General features: G+C 40.9%; 1 protein-coding gene across 2 annotated transcripts in view; it reads left to right on the top strand.

Moving 5' to 3' along the window:
* Positions 1-17802: 17802 nt before the first annotated feature.
* ndst3 (N-deacetylase/N-sulfotransferase (heparan glucosaminyl) 3) overlaps positions 17803-18526 on the top strand; it is a 67672-nt gene continuing 66948 nt past the window's right edge. For both annotated transcript variants that reach the window (XM_033972580.2, XM_033972587.2), the window contains exon 1: positions 17803-18223. The gene's annotated coding sequence lies outside the window, so the exon portion shown is untranslated. The remainder of the gene's footprint in view (positions 18224-18526) is intronic.

Below are 18526 nucleotides of genomic sequence, written 5' to 3'. Positions count from 1 at the left end.
TCCAATAACGTTTTGTCCAGTTGACAAATTTAAACTTCATCCTTTGCTATGGATCAGACCTGGACAACTTACACAGACGTGATTTCATATTGCCAAATGATATTGGAGGCCGTCATAATAAATTGCATTACAAGCTCAAATACTGTGAGATTTGGATATTGTTACATCCCTATTTGTTGCATGACTTTTTAAAGTAGTACAATTTAGTTTAAAAAGCATATACATTACTAAAATGCAAGCTGGATTTGGTTTAAGGACTTGAATTGCACTTTGGGTTCACTGACTTGGGACTGGACTTGCCTGTTGGAGACTTGAGATTTCCTTGAGACGACTTCTGTCCCTACTGAGTGAGAGTAAAGCATCTCCATCTATTGCATCTAAATCTAAAAGTGTAAGATTCGTTTGAACTTTATCCACACCTCAGTTTGAGTCTGCCCCTTCGTCTGTATCTCAAACTGTGATAATAAACGCCACAATGATCACTTTGCTTTTTTTGACTTTTTTTCGTACTGTTGCTAGTTTGATAGCCTGTGGAGAGTTTACATTTTTATTTGTAATCTTTTTTGTTCCATTTGCGCATTTTGCAGAACCAGCTGTTCACTTTATATGACCTCACTGGCACTTCCTGTTATAACGCACCAAGACGTTAATCCTCTACTTAAGGTACTCTGCAAGACCCTTACTGCCTCTCAGGTGTACGCTCTCTACACCTGACCAAAATGCAATTAGAAACACTAGCTGCTGCTAACGGGCTAATCAGGGCAGTGGAACCAGCCGGTTGAAGCTTTTGCAGTATAAATGTAACGTCACCAGCTCTCCACTCTGCTCCTAGCCTCATCTCCAAATTTATATTCACTGACGGTAGAACAACAGTTGACCATGGATCACCCACCAGCACCACCAGCATCACCACGAGTCCCTCCCCCGACGCAGAAACCCAAGAGACACGACTACAGCTCCTAATGCCGCTCCATCCTTTTTCCATTTAGCCTGTGTACGTCCTCCCCCTTCCCCCTCCCGTCCTCCCCCGCCCCAGAAAGATCTCACTTCTGACACAACAGTTAATCATAGACTCTCTGCAGGTCTCCCAGCGTGTGTGTGTGTGTACGTGTGTGTGTGTGTACGTGTGTATGTGTTCAGATGTACTCCTTCATTTTCACCTCCGCACAGGATCCATCTTACACTACACCTATTGTGATATCTTGTTTAGGTTTGTGTTTTTCCTCTTTTTTTGTGTCCTCTTTTTATCTGAGTTTTTTCCTGTTTGGGGATTAGAATGTCTTAACCCATATAACAAAACTTAGACTCTTAATTTAGTCCAAAAAAAACAGCGAAATGTCACAAATATCACTTGTTTTAAAGGGCCCATATGACGCTATTTTCTGATCTATGTTCTTATGTTTCCTCATCAAAAACAGATCTGGAGTTGTGTTTTGTTTCATTCGCGCATGTTTAACACACAAATCCTGTATATTTAGGCTCAGTTCTTCGACGAAACGGAAAACACGTTGTTCCACCTTGTGATGTCATCATGTAGTAATACAGGAAGTGCTGTTTTTAAACTCCACACACCTTCACTAGAACCATTTGGATGATTTTAGCCCTGGAATTTCCAATCTCTACTGAACTAAAGGTAAACGGTAGCTGTTAAACGTGAAAACTACCACTTTATGACATCACAGGGTGAAACAGAGAATTTTGAGCTTTGGAGATGTAGACAGACTAATAATAGAGTTACTCAAACATGTATTAATGAAATAAAACATAACTCTAGGTGTGTTTTTGAGGAGGTAACAATATTCTAACATGGCTAAAATCTCACAAGAGTCAATTTAGTTTAATATAAGACCTTTAAAGTATCCAATGCAAAATAAAAACATCTAAAAAAGAGCCTCGTAAGACGCTATATGACACTTTGAGTTGAGAGCTGATTGGCTATGCAACAGTGGTGCACCCTGCTTCACATTTCCGCCTGAAAAAGCAGTTCTAATGCTGTGCTAGTGGCCAAAAAATGCACACAGGCGAATATCTGTGATGTGCCAAAGGATTTGTGAGAGGATAGATTTAAAAACCTTCTTCCTCATTTCACCGTTTGAAAATCAACACTCGCTAACTTTTTTCTCAACATTACCATCGTATACTTCCATTTGCTACTTTTAAATCAGGCTGCCATGCTCAGTGCCATGACTCAGTGGTTAGTTAAAGCATACACATACCACCAGTGAGTAGGTCTGTGGTTCAATCCCAGCTCTAACACATGCACGCTGCTTTTTTTTTTTTTTTTTTTTTTTTGTGATCAAATTTTTTTAATCAAGTGTTGATATCAGTTATACAAGTTACAGTATACAGTAACCGTGTACAAGTTACAGTATTTAAACCTACACCTCCCACCTGTTTTGCCCCCAGATCCCCTTTTGATGGGCATAAACAAAGGAGAAAGAAAATAAAGGAAAATGAAAATAAGATAAAGACACAATAGAGATTAAAAATAAATACATAAACTAAAATAAAATGTAATAATGCAACATCATGCCTAACAGAAAAAAAAAAGATTATAAAAAACAAAACTAAAATACTAATAATAATCCTGTACAGGTTTGAATTCCCTCTATACAAAATAAATACACAGTATAGATAAAATAAATAAATAAAAATAAATAAACAACAACAACAACAAGTCAATAAAAGTCTTCTGATTCTGATTCTGATTCTGAACAACAACAACAAGGTTTGAATTCCCTCTATACAAAGTAACTGCAAATTTCCTCTGTCAAAAGACATCAGCAGGGCGCGACACCTCACTTGCCTTGGTTGGGGGAGGGGCCAGTGCTGCAAATTGGCCTCCTTCTTTTAGTCCACCCCAGAACAGCATTACACAGCTGACAATTTTAAAGCATTGCTATTCTGATCATGATGGTAGTTATCAATTTAACTACTTAATAACAAAAGAAAAGGCTCATAAAAGCCGCATCACATTAAGTCAGTGTTCTTTTTTGGCAACACCAAATTCAAATTTATGACAACCAGGCAGTAAACCAACTCCAAAGAGAACGGCAATCGCAAAAGTAATCACAGCATAATTAGAAAAACTAAAACCTAAATAAGTAGCCCGTGGCAACACATAGCCTAGTTTACATTTTAATGAGAGCTTTCAGGGATAACTGGGTAGTTCATGCACTTTGAAAAGCTACAATATATTTGACTATTGCAACATTTGGAAAACATGAGCAATCCATCAGCTAGTCGAGTGTAAAGCTAGCGGGATAGAGCTTGATTTTGATATGTTAAGTACAAATGTGGTGTGAAATGTGCCGTTTCTACTTGACTGGTTCAGATTTAAAAGAACTTTATTGGCACAGTCAGCTGAGACAGGAACAAGCTGACAAGCCATGAGCATATAATCATCTCTACGGAGTCGCTGTAGTAGTAGTCGACCATCAACAACTACACTGTTTTTATGTATTTGTTCATTTATTCATTCTTTCATGAGGGCTGGGTTTGACAGACCACACGGGGACCTTTTTGTCCATGTATTTGGTTTCCTTCACATGCTTCAGGCTCAGTGTTGCCAGATATGCGATTTTTCTGCAAAATTGGGCGGATTTTTAAGAGCTGCCATGGGTGAAAATGTTGTCAATACTTTTAGCCAGAGGTATTTTCCACTTAAAATGTATTGATTTTAGAATAAACCCATTGAAAGTCCTGTATTTCAATGACAAATCTTCATATTCAAAGCCCCCTCCTAACAGCTTCCATTTGTGCGGGAGAGACGGGAGGGGGCAGGTCTGTGCTTCCAGGGGAGCTCTGCTTTTATAAACACAGCGGAAAACCCAGCTGACCCATACACTGCACAGGTTTTTCAGACGCTCTTGTGTGGGTTGGGTCGCTGAAACCTGGCAACCTTGTACCTTTAAGATGTTCCTGCTTTGCCTGGAATGTACACCAGCATCGCATTAACTTATCCTCCTGAGACTCGAGCTCTTGCATGCCAGGCTTTATTAATTTCTCTTTGTTATTTGGGCTGATTGGACCAGATGAGTGTAAAACAAAGAATTATCTTTTTACATTATGTAGATTCTGAGAAAAATGATGCCCACACATGAGGACTTTAGTTCTACATTTTAATCATTTTAATAGAAGGTTTGAATAATGATTTGCAAAAACAGCAACATTTGTCATAGTGTAAAAACAACTGTGCCTCTTCGAACAATGTGGCTCATTTGAAGTGCAGGAAGACATGTGTCTTTAAAGAAAAAAAACAACATTCTGAACATTCTGAACTCTCTTAACATTTTTGCATTGTTGCTGTTCTTCTATGCTGTTCTTCTTCTTCTTCTTAAAATTTGCATTGTGGTCTAGACAACCCAAAATATGTTGTCCATAGAGGTTAATTCAATCAATAGTTATTTATTGTTAAAAAGCAGCAACATCTATAGCACGCGACTCAATTTAAAGTTCAATTATGGAACTGTTTTTGGAAGAAACTGCATATAAAAACAAGACACTTAGAGGATTTTTTACACACTGATAGATATTGCCCCGCCCTTGCCCTGTACAGTTTGCCTTCCATAGCCTACAATAGTTTTAAGTGGCTGAAAATGAAGTAGTGTCAGGAGAGCCTTAGTCCATTTAGCCATCCTTGTTATTATTATCCACTCCGATTCCAGTGCCAGAAATACACAAATAACCTTGGCCTGCGCTGCCCCTCACACTTTACCCAACCTGGTGTTACAACTCAGCAACTTTGGAGGAGTGGAAAATTGCTCTGGCTCTCCGGGATATTTTTAATTTCCTATTAAGGTTCATTACACTTGCACAATTACTCTACGTGTGAACTACGCACACACCTAAACCTGCCTATTTCAATTGCGCTCCCTATACCTCCGCCGCACACAATGACCTCATATTTCATTATCTGTTGAGTTATCCCGTTAGCATGCTATTCTGGGCTACAAAACTCTTCAACGTGTCTCCAATGGCAACTGGGACCTATAGCCTCCCTCTGAGTGTGCGTGTCCGTTTGACTCCTCTAATTGTGTTTTGCATGTGTGCCCGTTGTACACCAAGATCCCGGTTCGATCCATCACTCGGCTGGGATCTATAACGGGAGCGGTGGATGGACACGTTAGGTTAGACGGGGAGTGATGCGACCGGTATTGATCTCCTTGCTTGGTAATTACAGCTCCATTTATTACCATAGTGAGGGGGGATCGTGTTTAGTTTGGGCTTGTAAGTCAGGTTTGGAGCGCCATGGAACAAGGTCAAAGCGAGACAGCGATGGATCAGTTTACAGTGTACAGGGGAGATTTGATCATTGCCTCACTGACACCGCCAGTCCTCGCACCCGCCTCTCTCTCTCTCTCTCTGTCTCTTCATCTCTCTCTTTCCCCTGCTATCTCTCTCTCTCTTTCTCTGCCTCCCTCTCTTTCTGTCTGTCGCTCTCCTGCTCTCTCTCTCGCTCTCTGTTTCCCCCCCCTCTCTTTCCCCTCTCTCTCTTTCTGTCTGTCTCTCTCCCTCTCTCTCTCTTTCTGGCTATCTGCCTGTCTCTCTCTCTCTCTCTGTCTATCTCTCTCTCTCTGTCTCCCGCTCTCTCTGTCTCTTTCTTTATCCCACTCTATCACTCTTTGTTTCTCTGTCTCTCTTTCTCCCCCTCTCTTTCTCTCTGTCTCTCTCTGTCTCCTCCTCTCCGCCCCTCCCCCCCACTCTCTCTCTCTCTCTCCGCCCCTCCCTTTCTCTTTCTCTCTCTTTGTCTCTCTCTCTCTCCGCCCCTCTCTCTTTCTCCCTCTCTCTCTCTCTCAACTTCTCTACCCCTCTCTTTCTCTCTGTCTCCTCCCTCTCTCTTTCTCTGTCTCACTCTCCCTTTCTCTTTCTATCTTTGTCGCTCTCTCTCCCTCTCTCCGGCCCTCTCTTTTCAATCTGATTCTCTTTCTACCTCTCTCTAAAAGAGGACATTTTACAGACTGTGACAGACGTATGCTAAAGTACTTTAAATATAAGTCACATTTTACAGACAGTATCACAGACATATGCTAAAATACTCTAAATATAAGTCACGTTTTACAGGCAGACTTATGCTAAAGTACTCTAAATATAAGTCATGTTTTACAGGCAGACATATGCTAAAGTGTTGTTTTGCTAATGATAAGGAAGGAGATTTTTAGTGACAGATGTAAATGTTTGTTTTATGTTTTAATGAAATGATGTGAGTCTAATTGTGTTAACTCCCCTTCCCCTTCCCTTGGCTGCTCTGGCCCAGGCCATCATTGTAAATAAGAATTTGTTCTTAATGTTTTGCCTGGTAAAATAAAGGTAAAATAAATAAATAAAGTACTCTAAATATAAGTCACATTTTACAGACTGTATCACAGACGTATGCTAAAATACTCTAAATATTAGTCATGTTTTGCAGGCAGACGTATGCTAAAGTACTCTAAATATAAGTCACATTTTACAGACTGTATCACAGACGTATGCTAATGTACTCTAAAAATAAGTCACATTTTACAGACTGTATCACAGACGTATGCTAAAGTACTCTAAATATAAGTCATGTTTTGCAGGCAGACGTATGCTAAAGTACTCTAAAAATAAGTCACATTTTACAGACTGTATCACAGACGTATGCTAATGTACTCTAAAAATAAGTCACATTTTACAGACTGTATCACAGACGTATGCTAAAGTACTCTAAATATAAGTCATGTTTTGCAGGCAGACGTATGCTAAAGTACTCTAAAAATAAGTCACGTTTTACAGACTGTATCACAGACGTATGCTAAAATACTCCAAATATAAGTATATATTACATATGTTGTTCTCTACTTGGATTTTCTTTTTTTTAAATAAAATTGGTCAAACCTACAGTTTTGACCATCCATAATAATTTGGAATTCAGTCATTTATGTGTTTTTCATCATTTAAAGATGCACTATATAATTTTTCTTGTAGGGGTATTGTGCTCGCTTGTCTTCATGGAGATGCTTTGGCTTTATCTGGAATATTTCACACTGTGACAACAAACGTATATTGCATTTCTTCAGTCTGAGGTGTTTTAATTCAAAGGTCTATTCATAACAGACTTGTCTCTTCACATCAGAGGTGGAACGTAATAAAGTAAAAGCAGTAAAGAACTAATTTTAGGTATCTATACTTTGTTTAAGACGATTTTCTAATGGAAACTTTTTACTTTTACGTCACCACATTTGCGAGCAATATTTGTACTTTCTACTCCATTACATTTTTTAAAATAGACTGAAGAGTAAAAATATGTTTTATTATTGTTTGGGACCTGTTGAAAAGTCTGGGTTGTTTATTTTGAAGGCATTTGTAGTTTGAGCAAACACAAATTTACAAACAACAACCAAAAAAACAACAACAACTGAGACAGATGATTGAGCACAAAATTCAGCACAAATCTTTATCAAAATCACTACATTTGAAGCTTTATAAGACTTTACAATCTGCATGAAATACCTTTACTTTTTACCCTTTAAGTACATTTTTAAAGGGGTATTCTAATACTACTTTACTTTCTTGCTCCAGTGCTGCTCCATATACATCTGACTGTAATTTATTCTGCTGGCATCACCTGCTTCTCTGTAGTTACAAAGTGCATCTTCAAACACTATTTTGCAGCCAGAGTCTATCAGCGCATTTCATACAAAACTCATTTCTGTTCACGTAACGTCAATCCTGAGCCGTGTTTAAATGCTGCATTGTTATTATGGGAGCAGAGGTGCGTGTATGTTGTCTTATCACCGAGCACGGGGCTGTTTGTGGAGGTGTGTGGGTGTCGGCAGCACGATCATGTGGGTGCTCACTTTCTACCGTGTTCTGTTTTAGTGGGGCCAATATTGTGTCTGAACATCGACAGGAAAAACAAGTGTGTTCTCATTGGTTTGCCACATCCTGCCCATGTCTCAATGAGTCACAATCAAAACACACACGCACCCGCAAAGAACAAATACCATGTGAAACAGCCAGCTTGTTTTGAACTTTTCAATGGCTTCATTAATTGTGCAGGTAATAATTCTGTTTGTGTAATCTTTGAATATGAATATGTACCATATTTTCCAGACCATAAGTCACACTTTTTTCATAGTTTAGGGTGCGACTTATACTTAAATGCGATTTATAAGTGAAATATATGTTTTTTTTCTTCATTATTATGCATTTTTTGGCTGGTGCGACTCATACTCCAGCATGACTTATACTCCAGTGCGACATATACTCTGAAAAATATGGTACTTTTCATAATCTTGCTTTAATGTTTGACTTGTTTGTTTTATTTATTATTTTAAAAAAAATAGGCACAGTGAAACTTAAGTACTAAAGATGTACATCGGTGTTGTATAGAGCTATCAGTGCTTTGGAATAGCTTCAGTAATAAAAAAAAAAGTGAAATTGTCTGATTTTTGAATTAAAAGTGTACGCTGGAATAAATGTAACATCCATAAAAAATGTTTTGGAAGATTCTGGACAGTAATAGCATTAAACAATAAAATATAATAGTGGTCACATTCAAAGATGCACAGGTTGGCGGTGCAATTCCAGCTCCACAGATCAATGCTATGTTGTGTCCTTGGGCAAGACACTTAACCCACCTTGCGCCCAGTGTCTGTGTACACTGATGTATGAGTGGGTGTGTGTGTGTGTGTGTGTGTGTGAATGGTGAGTGGTTTCTTGATGTAAAGTGCTTTTGAGTGCCTTTAAGGTGGAAAAGCGCTATATAAAATTGTGACAATTTACTATAATAGTAAAAACTGATAAGTAGTAAACACACTTATTTGCCCCAAAGTAACCGAGTGAGGGGGTATATTTGGACAATGTGAGAAAGTTTAGAACGTAATAAAGACAACAAAATGTCAGAAACCGTTGAAGTACGGTGCTAGTGGTAACTTGCCTTGCTATTATATATTTAGGGTATAATCATAAGAAATCATATTAACCAATTCTTTAAAGCAGACCTATTATGTAAAACTGACTTTTCAAAGCTTTTAATCATGTTGTAGTTGTTTCCCTTTCTCATTTACACTCTTGAGGTTATATTTGGAGTGATTTGTGCGTGTCTGAGCAATCTTTAATCATTTATTTTCGAGACGCCATATTGCTGATCAGTCATTGACCACCGCCACCGGCATATGCCTACTGTGACGTACTTACTTCGTTCTCCAAATTTATTTTCTTAATCGATGATATGCGAAGGGTGGTCATTTTGGTACAAATGAAAAAATCTGCTACTCGCAAGTGTGAAGTGCAGTTATCCATAGGGGTGCCCACGGCTCTTTGTTGTGATGACATTTACCGTGACGTCAGCTCCCATTGGACACCGTAGTTTTCGAATGCGGAACTCATCGGATTTGTTTCTTTTATTAAGTTGTTTTAGATGAATATTGTGATTTAAAATGTGACAATTATAACATTATGATCCATATATAGTATAAATATAAGTCGCACTGGCGTATAAGTCGCACCGGAATATAAGTCGCACTGGAGTATAAGTCACACTGGAGTATAAGTCGCACTGGAATATAAGTCGCACTGGATAAGTCGCACCGGAGTATAAATCGCACCGGAGTGTAAGTCGCACTGGAGTGTAAGTCGCACTGGAGTATAAGTCACACTGGAGTATAAGTCGCACCGGAATATAAGTCACACTGGATAAGTCGCACCGGAGTGTAAGTCGCACCGGAGTATAAATCGCACCTGAATATAAGTATAAGTCGCACTAGAGTAGAAATCGCACCTGAATATAAATCGCACCAGAGTATAAATCGCACCAGAGTATAAGTCGCACTGGAGTATAAGTCGCACCAGAGTATAAATTGCACTGGAGTATAAGTCGCACTGGAATATAAGTCACACCAGAGTATAAGTCACACTGGAGTATAAGTCACACCAGAGTATAAGTCGCACTGGAATATAAGTCACACCGGAGTATAAGTTGCACAGGAATATAAGTCACACCAGAGTATAAGTCACACTGGAGTATAAATCACACCAGAGTATAAGTCGCACTGGAATATAAGTCGCACCGGAGTATAAGTCGCACAGGAATATAAGTCACACCAGAGTATAAGTCACACTGGAGTATAAGTTGCACTGGAGTATAAGTCGCACTGGAATATAAGTCACACCAGAGTATAAGTCACACTGGAGTATAAGTCACATCAGAGTATAAGTCGCACTGGAATATAAGTCACACCAGAATGTAAGTCACACTGGAGTATAAGCCGCACTGGAATATAAATCACACCAGAATATAAATCGCACCGGAATATAAATCGCACCAGCCAAAAAATACATAATAATGAAAAAAAAAACACATATATTTTACATATAAATCACATCTGAGAGTAAGTCACACCCCTGGCCAAACTATGAAAAAAGTGCGGTATATAGCAGACACAGGGCCTTCTTTAAATGCTGTTTTACTAAAACACTGCAGTGGTCACATGGCGATCTTAATCTCCCTTTCTCATCCAAGCCACACTTTTTCTTGTCTACAACAGAAATAACTAAACACACATTTTATTACCCAAAGTACAAACTGTGAGGTAAAAACTCATGACAGCATCACATTACTGCTCAACAGATTATACAAATAACAACAAACCTGCTCTCTGTGGCTGTCCAAAATTGTTTTATTTTATTTTATTCATAGCAGACTGAAGTTAGCCGGTGTAATGTTGCTATGGTAATCCACTGGCAGCATTCCAGCAATAGATTGATTTTGGTCGAGTTATTCTATACACCTAAGAATGGAAGAAATCTTTCTCTCCCCTTTTGTGTGCACATGCATGTCGATCTCCTATGTGCCCTGGTATCGCTCCCTTATCAATCTGCAAGCCCTCTATTGATTCGCCCAAAGATATTTCCTCTAATGTGCTCGGTGGATAAAGTAGAAGGGGGCTGCTTTCACTTATAGCCTCAGAAATGCCTATCTGTCAACATTTCTGAGCACGGGACGGGGGGAGATGTGCGCTGGATTTGGTATGGCGGATTCGATCATGCAGGTTAGAAAATAGCATCACATAGGCAACAACACTCCCCCCTGAGAGGATGCCGTGTGTGGATGTTTACTCTGTAGGAGGCACATAGATCCTGAAAGGTGAACGGTGGAGCACGAGCTGCGTGTTAGGGCTTACAACATGTTTGCTAGTAATACACAGTCTGCACAATGCTGGATTTTAATTGGGGTGAGCGGCTAGATCTCTCTCCCAGTGGAAAGTAGCTACTCCATCTGTTAATACATAGATCAACTCAAAAATATATTTACTTATTTATGTATACCTTGGTTTTGAAGGTGAACGTGGCAATAATAATGGAAAGTAGGTTATTCACGTGAACAATATGCTATACTGGCGCACATAACTTTTGAGGTTTAGGGGAATACACAGACTGCATCAGAGAGAAAGCACTGGGTCACATTCGTCACATCGCATACACATATAGCGCTTTTCCTCCTTCAAGGTGCTCAAAGCGCTTTGCATCACCAAGGAACAACTCACAGATTCACACACACATTCATACACCAGTGTGCGCAGACACTGGGGGCGAGGGGGGTTAATGGCTTGCCCAAGGACACAACGACAGCAGTCATATGTGTGGACCTGGAGTCACGGTGCTAACCTGTGGGTCAGTGGATCTGACCGCTCAACCAATGATGTTTTATGTGAAGATTTGAACCGCCAATCTTTGGATCAGTGGACAAAGACTCTACCAACTGTTGCCTGAGGATCTTATGCCTGTGGGGCATAGGAGTCAACCACTGCACTTTTTTTGCCACCCATTAAAATATTTATGTAATATGCATGAAAATATAAGAGAACTATTTGTTTAACAATGTTTAAAAAAGTAAATATGGACCTTAAATAAATGTCTTCAGTATTGTACTGGTAAGAGTCACATTCTGTTACCGCAGTGCACATAGTTACTACAGATAGGATTACTATGATTACGCCTGTCACTATTACTCCTGTCACCATAACTCCTGTCACTATTTCACCTGTCACCATTATGCCTGTCACCATTACACCTGTCACCATTATGCCTGTCACCATTACACCTGTCACCATTATGCCTGTCACAATTACACCTGTCACCATTACACCTGTCACTAGTATGCCTGTCACCATTACACCTGTCACTATTATGCCTGTCACCATTACAACTGTCACTATTATGCCTGTCACCATTACACCTGTCACCATTACGCCTGTCACGATTACACCTGTCACTATTATGCCTGTCACCATTACACCTGTCACTATTATGCCTGTCACCATTACGGACAGGCTGGTGTTAAGTCAGAGTAACAGTTTGGTGTAGGTGGATGAAACATAAACATATGGTACATACATCTAATACAACTTGTCTCACCCCTCAAATACACCATTTCTAAAAACATTCAGTGCACACACACACACACGCAACCATATCAATTTATTCACACACATACGCACACACACACACACAGACACACACACACATTGTTCATTCAGTTTCAGATATACAAATACTCTTTCTTTCACACACATTCACTAATGGGCGCAAACTTGCTTTGATATTAGCCATTTCTTTGTCACATGTGCAAACTTTTGAAAACTTGTGCATGTTATAATCTCGATCTTGATCAGGCCTGTCACCATTACACCTGTCACAATAACACATTTTGAAGTGGGATATATTGCTGAAGTAAATATAGATGATAAGCAATCATAATGAAACCAAACCATGAAGCAGAATTATTCCTCAAAAAAACGATTCTAAATGAACAATACATATATATTTTTTTTAAACAATAACATGAGGTGAAATAACTAAAAAGCAGAATGTTGTAGCTATGATGAGTCATAGAAGTTATTTATTCAACCATCGATAGCTCAAATCTTAACATATTGCCAAAAAAAAACATATATTGACCCCCAAAAATATTGTTCCATCTTTCATGTATTAAATGGTAAATTGATATATTCATTATGGTGACAGTATCAGTCATTCAGTATATAAAAGCAATAACAATAATCTTTGGGTTCTTTTTCCAGACCAAGGTTTAGTTTGTTTTCATACTTGACACCTTCCACTGCTCACAAGCCTCTTCCTCAAAGTGGCGCTGTGACGTGTCCGGTCAGCTGATTTATACAGGTTTTGCCACTGTCTTCCGGGACAGGGGGGCCTTTTTACTGTCACACACCTGGGATACTGTTCTGAAGAAGTTGGACTGCAGGTGGCGCTTCTGGTCCTGCCTCAACCGATAAGAAGACAGCGCCAAAACCTGTTTAAATGAGCTGACTGGACACGTCACAGCAGCATCGCATGACTGTGGTTATTACAGTTACAGTCACTACAAGTTAATGTTGTTTTTTCTACAATTAAAATGCAGTTTTACTTGAGTACAGATTACTTCACCTCTTCCTCCTCCCTCTGTGTCACCCTGCCTCTCCCTCTGTGCCAGTGCCACACCGTGATGTGATGCTTTGTGATGATTATGTCTCTTTTGCTTTTCTCCACTCAAGCTCCAGTCGCTCCTCTCTCCAGGCCCAGTGCACAACTCAGCCCATCACAACAGAGGCAGCCTTTAGCTCTCAGCAGGGGAGAGACGGAGAGAGGGAGGGAGAGAGGGAGGACAGAGACAGGGGAGAGCAAAGAGAAAGAGCGAGAAACAAGAGGGACAGACAGAAAAAGTGAGAGCACCGGGAGCAGGCAGAGGAAAGAGAAAAACAGAGGGAAAGAGGAGAGAGAGAAGAGAGTAAGAGACAGGAGTGAGAAAAGGGAGAGAGGAAAGTGAAAAATAGAGGGAAAAGGGAGAAAGAGAGAAGGGGAGAGAAGAAAGGGATAGACAGAATGAGCGAGGGGGGGGAGAGGAAAGAGAATGACCAGAGGGAAAGGGAGAGGAGAGAGAGAAGAAAGAGCAAGAGAGAGAGAGAGAGAAAGGAGAGATGAAAGTGAAAAATAGAGGGAAAAGGGAGAGACAGAGAAAAGGGGAGAGAAGAAAGGGATAGACAGAATAAGCGAGAGGGGGGAGAGGAAAGAGAATGAACAGAGGGAAAGGGAGAGGAGAGAGGAGAGAGAGAAGAAAGAGCGAGAGTGGGAGAGAGAGAAAGGAGAGATGAAAGTGAAAAATAGAGGGAAAGGTGAGAAATAGAGACAGAAGGAGAAGGGGAGAGAAGAGAGGGGCTAACAGAAAGAGTGAGGGGAGGCATGAGGGAGAGAGGAAAGAGAATGAATAGAAGGAAAGGAGGGAGAGAGAAGAAGAAGAAAGAGTGAGGGGAAAAAGTGAAAAGTAGAGGGAAAAGAGATAAAGTGAGAAGGGGAGAGAAGAGAGGGAAATTGTGCAGGAGGGAGAGAAGGGAGAGGAAAGATAAAAATAGAGAGAAAGGGGACAGGAAAGAAGAGAGAGATAAATAAAGGAGAAAGACAGGAGAAGAGGCATAGATGAAGGAGAGAGGGACGATAGACAGGAGGGAGTGGAAAGAGAACGATGAGAGGGAAAGGGGGAAGGAGAGAGAGGAAAGGCAAGGGAAAATAGAAAGCAGAGAGAGGAAAAGAAAAAAATAGGAATGAAAGAAGGGAGAGGAGGTGGAAGAAGAGCAAGTGCCAATTGGAGATAGATGAGAGAGAGAGAGGAGCGGTAGAACAGTGAAGGGAGATGAGAGAGAGGAAGTAGCGAAGGGAGGGTGGGGTAGAAGGAGAGGAACAATGCTCGCTCTTGTGTTATCTCACTTAACAAAGCCTCTGATGAAGACAACATGCTCATTGCCACTTTAACCCCGCGCCTCTCTTTGCTCATTTGTCCGGTGGCTCTCTCCTGATAGCACTTGGGCGCGTGCTAGCTTTAGCGGAACATGGCAGCTCTGACACATGCACACATTTCTGGGCCTTAGCCATCGCGTGAGCTGCTACATGCTGTGAGGGTTTAGGTGTGATAGCTATAGCCTTGTTGTGCACATAGTTAAGTTTCCTGCGCATCCTGTACCTAGCATATGCTTACATATGTGTATTCTAAGTACGGATTGTCCCATTGTTTCTTCTGATGTCTGTGAAATTATCTTTAGCGCACAGCAGCATACAGCGTACATTCCTATATGTGTACTTATCATGTATATAAAGGGATTGGGTTTAAAGGGCCCGTATTGCACTCTTTTCTGATCTGTTATGTGGTGTGGTTATGCGGTTTCCTCATTAAAAACATACCTGGAATTATTATAATAATCACACATGCTTAATACTTATTTTAGACTGTGTTCTTCTCTCAAATTAAACTACATGCACCTTCACTAGAATCATTTGGGTAATTTCAGTCCTAAAATCTGTACCAGTCTGTACTAAACTAAAGGTAAAAGGAGTTATCAACTTGAAAACTACCACTAAATGACATCATAAGGTGGAACCGCGCATTTTGAGCTTGGTAGACATGTGTGAATGAAACAAAACACAACTCCAGGTGTGATTTTGAGGTGGTGACAACGTTATAACATGGCTAAACGTGCACAAGAGTCTATTTAGCGTAATATAGGACCTTTAAAGAAGATCATAGACTGGAGTGCAAAACAGGTAAACAGCTACAGTCTAATTACTCTTCACCTGATGACATTGATTTACATACAAACACAGTCAGGTTTCTATACCAGTTGTCGTTATGTCAGAGTTCAGATGTGTGGAGCTTTTGCCTGTTACATTTCATCCAAAGCCCCATTCACACTGTCGAGTCAATGCACAAAATGAGAGTCTCAAATGGTTTTCTCAGAGAATGCAGCTTTAGTCGAGCAGTGTTTTTCAACCTTTTTTGAGTCAAGGCTCAAAAGAAATTCTTTGGCACACCACCTTCACCACATTTTCTAAAATATTACTGCAGCTTTTAGTAAGACACATGTGGTATATAAAGTGAATAATGTCCAAGCCACTGTCTGATTCATTGGGCATGGTCATATCATTTCTTTTTACCTTTGCTCAGGGCACTCCAAAATGGTAAATTATTCAATTAAAGCAGACCCATTATCCAAAATTGACTTATCAAAAGCCTTTAACCATGTTATAGTTGTTTCCTTTCACCATTTACATTCTCAAAGTTGTTTCTGGAGTGATTGATGTTTCAGCAATCTTTAATCATTTATTTTCAAAACGCCATATTGCCATCAACTGCTATTTTCACCTCCACCTCATACTTCCACTGCTCTTTGCTTGCTTCATCCTCCAATTTTATTTTCTTAATCTGTGATACATGTAAGATTCAACAGCCGCGCTCGTGTGATGTGCAGCCATCCATCAAGGCCGATTCTTTGCTGTGATGACATTTACGGCAACGTCAGCTCCCATTGGGTACCGCAGTTTTCTTGCTTCTTTTATTAAGTTGTTTTAGATGAATTATGCAATTTTAAGTGTGTAAATTATAATTAACATAATGATCCACAAGTGTTATAGATGATAGCTGTCTAGCAGACTCAAGCTCAATATGTCTTCTGTAAATGCCTGTGTGAAGCACTCAACTAAAATAGGACATTTTTTTCAAGGCACACCTGGCGCACTGGTTGAACATCATGGGCGAGGGGTATTTAGCCTGAGCTCTAAGTGGTTTAAAAAAGGAACTGCAATCTCAACTGAACCTGGGTTGCCATAACCAGCAGCCTGTCAGCGTGGACAGGCCATTCCTCATGTGAAAGCTCAGAGCCTTCAGTCACTGTAGAGACCTGCCCTGGCCCTGATTAATGATTGGCTGCGAGTGCTTGGCTTTGGTGAGTAGAAATGATCATCTTTTTAGGTTTGCTTTCAACTAGTTTTAACTGTATGAAAAGGGAACCCAAGTGTTAAGTCTCATTTCTGCATTCTTGTCAAAGCATCCAATGAAAATAACAAAGAAAACAAAACAATTAACAATGGATTAAAGCAAAGAATAGACCTACTGTAACCTCCTGTAAAGAATGACTTGACAACGGCTAGTCCCATTACCAACTGAGGCCCACTCACACACAGTGAAGTGCCCAGACAGAAACTGCTCCTGAACCGTGAGGGGAGCATCTTTTCCAGATTTCTGATGTACATGAATGCTTAAACTCTATAGACCTGCATACAGGCCTGTCTATTTTTGTCCTGCCTCTAAAATACATACATTAGATACTCAGTAAAGCCTATTGTAGGCCCATTACAATGTGATGGAGGGGCCCGGCAGCACCGCTGAGACTGAGTGAGTGAGTGTACGTCAGTGCAAAGAGGTTACAGGAGATTGATGAACGAATGAGCAGAGGGAAAGGGAGCACTAATGGAGCCTCTGATTGACATGCTGTATCAGGTGATTGACAGAAGACACAAGTGGCACTAATGGGCACATACCAGCCTATGTGTGATCTCAACTCTCAAACTTTAGAACCTTTAGAGACCTTTTATCAGGGTGTTTTTGCATCATTTTCAGTTGCTCTGAAAAGGACAGAAGCTACTTCTCAGGAATGTCAAAAATCCTCAGTCAAAAATATTCTTTAAAAAGTAACTTGTGGGAAATAGGATGTCTCAAGCTCTGTTTAGTTTAGCCTGTGGACAGAAGTCTAAAGCCTGCAGACAGACACAGAACTAAAGTGAATAGACCCTGCTCTCCTATAGCCTTTTTTTTTTTTTTTCGCTCACGGAGGTTCGTAGACTTAATTTACCCCGACAAAAATCCTCAGACGTGTTTGTGGTTCTTCCAGTCTCTCCTTCACCAGGCCTGTGCTCACTGTGCCCCGGCTGAGGCTTGTGTCAGTCACAGCCGGCCCCCTCCCCTCCTCTCGCCCTCTCTCTCTCCTCTTTAAGCCGTGCGTCTCCACGCGGCAGGCAGTCGTTAACAGGCGGCATGATATCTCTCCACTCTGTCCTAATCTCCACCTAAAGAGTCCAGATAAAGCACGAGTGTCCATGCCGTGGCAGCGGCGCGGAAGGCAGCAGAGAGAAGACAGCGGGGGAGTCGGAGTGAGTGAAGGAAAAGAATGATGAAAAGGGGGAGGAGAGCGGCTCATTCCGGCTGGCCGCCCCTGCTGCTCTAAAACAGGACAGAGAGGAGAGAGAGGAGAGATGGCAGAAAGCTTTAGCATCCAAAACACACGGGAGTGCTGCACCACCGAGAGCGGAGCCCCGGACCCACCCGAAGCAGCAGCGACAGCATCACGCGCGGCGGTCCTCCCGCACATCTCCTCAGCACACATCTCCTCAGCGCACATCTCCTCTCCGTACAGCAGCACCTCCTCCACGGCTGGAGGTAAGCGCTCTGCCCGCTTATCTGTTTTACCACAAACTTTAACACAACGCACAGCAAACTCTTAAAGATCACGCGTCTCTGTGGCTCTGTGGTGATGTAATGGAGACACGAGCCGCGTAAAGGCACCGTTCCTCTGCCCTAACTCCGTCTCAGCCTGGTTAGTTGGAGGCTGCGCGCTTTGGATCCATTCTACATCCATATTTATTTGTATCGCATTTCGTGGTGGAAGTTTTGGGAGCTTGGCTGTTTGCATGTTTCAGCGGTTTCACTTTCAACAGACAAGGGCAGTCTATAAATGTCATT

Source organism: Periophthalmus magnuspinnatus, chromosome 1 (assembly GCF_009829125.3).
Source record: "Periophthalmus magnuspinnatus isolate fPerMag1 chromosome 1, fPerMag1.2.pri, whole genome shotgun sequence".
Classification (NCBI taxonomy): Eukaryota; Metazoa; Chordata; class Actinopteri; order Gobiiformes; family Gobiidae; genus Periophthalmus; species Periophthalmus magnuspinnatus.
Note: the sequence above shows the minus strand (reverse complement) of the source record. Positions and strands in the feature narration are given on the sequence as shown.